Raw genomic sequence first — 5,609 nt, forward strand, 5'->3', positions numbered from 1 at the left:
GTGTGTGTGTGTGCGTGCGTGTGTGCGTGTGTGTGTGTATGTGTGTGTGTGTGTGTGCACTTTTCAGAAGTGCTAACAATAATTCTACTCATAACAGCGGGGCGTTCGATTGCCCCAGCGCAACACTATCATTGCTCAAGGTAAATGTTTCCATGTAGTTGTGTTTGCGGACAGAGAGGGTGGACTGTCCGTGTTGACATGGTGAAAGCAAGACCCTCTTAGAGCTGATAAAGTTCAGCCTGAGGCGTCAGGAAACAAGGAAACAGTGTGTCCCGGACACAGGCTGTGGGGTAAGGGAGGGGTGTTGGACTTTCGTTTACTTACGTACTGTACCTGGTATCAGCTGAGACCAAAGCCTGCCTTAACGTTTAATAGAGCAGACATTGGCTTGTACTGTTCACTCTTTGAGGGCCTTCTAATTACTGTCGTGATCCTATCTTAACGTGTGGGATATCAGACAGTCTCTAATGAGGAAATGTATCGTTACAAGAAAAAGTAACCGTGTACAACTACAAAACTAACCTTGTCATAACCTTGATTTGACTATTGTAGCTAATTTATTGATACAACCTGTACAATATCATACTAATTAGATGGCGTCAATCTGAAAGGATTTAGCCTGGGGGAAAAACGCTTTGAGTACATAACACACATTATATCCATACAGGAGACCACAGGCAATGTCGCAGCACATTTTGCACAATATTCAATAAGTCAGAAGCACAATTTTTCAAACATAATATTTTAGTATCCATGTTGTTACCTGCATTATGGTTTTGCCCCCCCCCCAAAAAAAACAACAAACAACAACAACAACAAACAGAATTGAAAATTTTGTTTATGCTTCTTTTCAACAGTGGCCCCAAATAGCGAATCGAATGGCCAGACTGCACGACGTCCTCAGTAAGTTAATATTAAGCTACCTCCGAATCACAACGTTCTATCTGACATTTTTGGCCTGGCTGTTTTGAGTTACTAAGACCGTGAGATCAAAAATCAAAATATTATATCGCTCTATCGAAATCGTAAGATTATTCATTACCAAGATATTCAAAGAATTGCATTTGAAAAAGCTTGTGATGATGTGAAAGTCAAAATCTTTTACGTCAAATTTCTCAAAACTAGATAGGCCGGCTGAGCAGATAGTACTTTATAATTCTGAGGAAGCGAAGTCTATTGCCAAGACACACAGTAAAAGTGCTGAGAAACTAATACAGAAAGTTATTGGCATTCCACACAGTACATTTCAGACTATGGCACTTGCATGAAGAGTGGGGTGGGCACGATCGTGATAAGGAAAAAAGAATGACGCGGTTCCGGAGAGGGAATGGAACGTTTGCACCACAGTAACATCAATCTGTTCGTGGTCCTTTAGATTCTGAGATCGAAAGTCGAATTACAGAAATGGTCGAAGGACCGCCCGGGCTAACTACAAAAGCACGAAGGTAATAACTAAAATAACTTTATTCATTTTTCGTTCTGACCCTTAAAGGTATAGACGTATTTATTAATATTCCGCTCATGTGGAATAAAATAAGAGTATAGAATAGAGTGAGGTGGATGTTGGTCTCACAAGCGTATATGTGGAATTAATTTATCCGTTCACAACACGTTTAATTTTCAGTTCTCTCTCTCTCTCTCTCTCTCTCTCTCTCTCTCTCTCTCTCTCTCTCTCTCTCTCTCTCTCTCTCTCTCTCTCTCTCTCTCTCTCTCTCTCTCTCTCTCTCTCTCTCTCTCTTTTCTTTCGATCTCTTCCACACCTACTCACACATAAATATAAACGCAAACTAGTACAACAAACACAGTGACACAATCACACTTGCATTTTCTCATTCTCTCTCTCCCTCATTCTTTCTCTTTCTCTTCCTTTATTCTGCTATTCCTCTCGATCTCCCTCTCTCCCTTCTCCTTTGTCTTCTTCTCGCAGTATGCGCGTGGTGGGAAGAGAGAGAGAGAGAGAGAGAGAGAGAGAGAGAGAGAGAGAGAGAGAGAGAGCATGTGTGTGCATGAGTTTGTATGAGTGTATGTGTGTATGTATCTTTTTGTATGTGTGTATGTGGGGATACCTGCATGTGCATGGATATGTGCGGCAGTGCGTATAGTTGTTTGTGTGTGTGTGTATGTGAGTATGTGCCAGTGTATGTGTGTGTGTGTGCGAGCGCGCGGGTGCGCGTGTGTGTGTGCCAGTGTAAGTGCCCGTGCATGTGTGTAAGTGTGTGTGTATTTGTGCGTGTGTGTGTGTGCCCGTGTGTGTGTGTGCCCGTGTGTGTGTGTGTGTGTGTGTTTGTCTTTGTGTGTGTCTTTGTGTGTGTTTGTTTTTCTGCGTGTGTGTGTCTGTGTGTCTGTGTGTCTGTCTGTGTTTATACGAGCTGTGGCTGAACCTGAGGCATGGAGTGCCGAAGCCAAGCCCACATTAATCTACACAGCTAGATTCTAATTTCAGCCTGGGAATGTCAACCATAGGCCTACACATACACGAACAGCAGGTACGAAGCACACAAGCCTGCCCCGAAAAGAAATCTTCAGGCGACAAATAACAGTTCGTCGATCGATAAAGCGTCGATCGGTTTGCCACGTTATCGATGATCGATTTGACACCGTAGCTCTAGCGGCTAAGCATTGCGTGCAAGGAGGCGAACGAAGACGTGTTTTGAGACTGAATTGCGGGGCAGTTAGGAAGCGTGGGTGCCCTCGTGTGTGCATTTGTATGTGTTTGCTTATTGCTTGTGTGTGCAGGATGTTTTGTACCTGATGTAATATGGGTATACTAAACAGTATAGAATATACATGTACATATTTTATTGTGTATGTAGACGGATGAGAATGGCGGCACTTGAGGGATATATAATGTGTGTTTACATGTTGGCATGTGACTGTTTCGAGGGTGTGTACGCATGCTTTTGTGCTTTTGGGTGTGTTTGTATAAGTGTATGTAGATCTATATTCATAATATTATGTTTGTGTTTGAGCGCTCGTGTGTTTGTGTGCGTGTATATGTATATATATATATATATATATATATATATATATATATATATATATATATATATATATATATATATATATATATATATATATATGGTGGGGAGGGGGTGTTTGTGTGAATGCTTGACGTTTGTGCACATATCAATTGCAAGAACAGTGATATGCGGTCGTCCCCCCCCCCCCCTTAGGAAGCTAGGTCTGTCTGTCTGTCTGTCTGTCTGTCTGTCTGTCTGTCTGTCTGTCTGTCTGTCTGTCTGTCTGTCTGTGTGTCTGTCTGTTTGTCTGTGTGTCTGTCTGTCTGTCTGTCTGTCTGTCTGTTCGTCTGTCTATTCTTTTTTTCGGTACGTACAATACCCATGTATACACTTATACGCAAAGACAGAGCCTCTAAATTAAATAAAGACAGTGGTTGACTCTGCTACTGATCCTGCTTCTGGTGCATATTGAGACAGGAGACAGTCTCACAGGGAAGAACCTCCAAAAGCCCATATCCATGTAAAATTAATACAAACAGGTTCATGGGAACGGAACAGATCCCACACGAAAGAATGTGGTCACATTTATATTATGTACCATGTGCAGGCCAGACATGTGCTCAAGGCCCAACTTTAGATACAGTGGGGGAGGGGGTGGTGCAGGGGAGTAAAGCTGGTTTTCCGACTCTGCCTTTCTTCGACAAAACACGGAACCATTCTAGCAGAAAGGCAGAAAGGGGACGGAAAAGCGGGGATTACCGCGTCCTTGCGACAAGCAAGATACGCCTAGATGTATGTGGCTGCCGATGTAGCAAAACGTGTTCTGAAAACAACTAGACAAACAGTATAATGATTAGATCCTCCCTTTTGGCTATCGTATGCTAGCACTAGACAATCAGAAACGATATCCATTACAAAGGTGAGAAAACACACCAATTTAGGGGGGGAGCAGTGTTTGTATACCCTTAATACAATAACAACCTGGTCAGCACGAACAGCAGTGACAACACAACAATAGCAACAGCTAAAACAATTTCGACTAACATTGCGAACAATTCGTTTGAAAATGGCTTAGTATATACGTGTTATAACCATAAAGTGTTAACCTATAATGGGTGTTCCACTTCCCAGGCTTGGTGTCATGTAGTTGTTCTTCTGTTGTTTTCAACGCTTCCTTTTGAAATTTAAGGGATACAAAAGTGCAATTTTTTAACCCATTAAACCCCACGTCTATCCCTAACGAAGGACCCCGCCCATCACACAATCAAGAAACCATAGCACCAGACAAACATCAAAAGTCGTCCGCTAAAATCGATACACACTTGGCGAAGAAGATCGGGATCATTTGAATTTTCCATGATGCTAGCAGTAAATCGACAGCGGTAGGTGCAATGGTTTCTCAAAAAATACCCACTAGGAGGTATGAAAAAACGTAAAGCTGCAATGCACATCATAAAAAATTTAAGCTCTTGATTCAGTTCACTTCGATTTTTGTTGTTACGTAGTGTGTATCTGTATATCACCTTGTGGGTGTGTGCTATTAACTATAAATTACCATAAAATTTATTTTCAAAACCAATTAGTGTCTGTAGTTTCCTATGTGATTTGCACGTCACGCGCGTACTTCGTTTTTCCTTCCCTCCGTAATCTTTTAACAAAAGTAGAGAATATACACTTGCCCCCCCTCCCCCCCGGAAAATCACAAAAGCAATATCTTTCTTTGCTCATATTCAACAGAAGGAAAACGTGAGGACGTGTCACTTGCCAACCGCAAAAGGACACTTCATATAGGAGAAAAACTTGTTTTAAAAAGGGCGTATTGTAATTGTAAGCTCAATTGATATCATGCTGGACTTTGGAACAGATGGCCCGGGTTCGAATCTTCAAAGGGACACTCTGAACTTGTGTTGTTCACAGGAGTTTTTAAGGCTCCCCACACATTTGGCTCGGTTCTATCTGAGATGGATGTTAAATTCGAATGTCCGGCCTTTCAAATAACCTAGCGTTAAAACGGGCGTAAAATTTTCACAGTGACCGACGACCAATGTTTCTTAAAGTTTATAAGTGGGTGTGACCCCTAACAGTTTGTCAGGCACACAGCAGTGTTGCTCCAGGGATGGATACCAGATTACACATTAAACTTTAAAGCATGAGGAATAGCATTTTTTCATGCCGTAACGATTGCTATAGCTGGGTCTGTGTGGTTGGTGGTGGGTCGTTGCGTGGAATGTGCCTTCCAAACTCGTAAAAAAATGTTCAATTTGGTTATGGTCAGGGTTGTAAGCTGGCCAAGATAACCTATGCATGCTAATAAAGACTTGAGATCGATGCATGGCTTTATCATACTGAAGTATCACATTAGGGCCGATCTGTTGAAAAGGTGGGAAAGCGATGGGCTGCTGTGTAAAAGCTCATCTCGATAACGATCACCGGTCACTTTCCCAGTGACATAATGGAGAGGTGTTCTTGTACAGGTACTCATGCCTCTCCTAACCATTACATTACAGAGCCTCCTCCAAATTGATTTCTTTCAAGAATGGCACCATCCACAGAACATTCCACACGCCTCCTCATGTGTGTGTTTGTTAAGTGTGTACATGTATAGACTTATTAAAAGTGTGTGTGTGTGTGTGTGTGTGTGTGTGTGTG

The sequence above is a fragment of the Aplysia californica genome, unplaced genomic scaffold, assembly GCF_000002075.1.
Source record: "Aplysia californica isolate F4 #8 unplaced genomic scaffold, AplCal3.0 scaffold00010, whole genome shotgun sequence".
Taxonomy (NCBI): domain Eukaryota; kingdom Metazoa; phylum Mollusca; class Gastropoda; order Aplysiida; family Aplysiidae; genus Aplysia; species Aplysia californica.